The 291-nt window shown below is 40.9% G+C and overlaps 1 pseudogene; it reads right to left on the bottom strand.

Moving 5' to 3' along the window:
- LOC116704740 (THAP domain-containing protein 2-like) overlaps positions 1–291 on the bottom strand; it is a 5,360-nt pseudogene that overhangs the window by 841 nt on the left and 4,228 nt on the right.

Below are 291 nucleotides of genomic sequence, written 5' to 3'. Positions count from 1 at the left end.
ACTTTTTCCTCGTATCTTTGTCCTTGGGAAACCTTCAAAATGAAAACACAAGATTTGGGAGAGCCTACACAATTAACATTTAAAAAGGAGGTTGAGTTTAGAGGAGGCAGACCACCAACCACTAGAAACCAGTAGGGACCATAGACTGTGGTCCCTACTGGTTAATATTAACGGTCTATGGTGGTGACCAGATTTCTCAGACAAAATCCGGGGACATTTTCAGCTCAGAAGCCTTTACCTCCAAAACAAGTCATGTTTTTACTTTTGTAAAACTTAAAACGGGGACACTAG

Source organism: Etheostoma spectabile, chromosome 16 (assembly GCF_008692095.1).
Source record: "Etheostoma spectabile isolate EspeVRDwgs_2016 chromosome 16, UIUC_Espe_1.0, whole genome shotgun sequence".
Taxonomy (NCBI): domain Eukaryota; kingdom Metazoa; phylum Chordata; class Actinopteri; order Perciformes; family Percidae; genus Etheostoma; species Etheostoma spectabile.
This window is presented reverse-complemented; position numbering and strand designations above follow the sequence as displayed.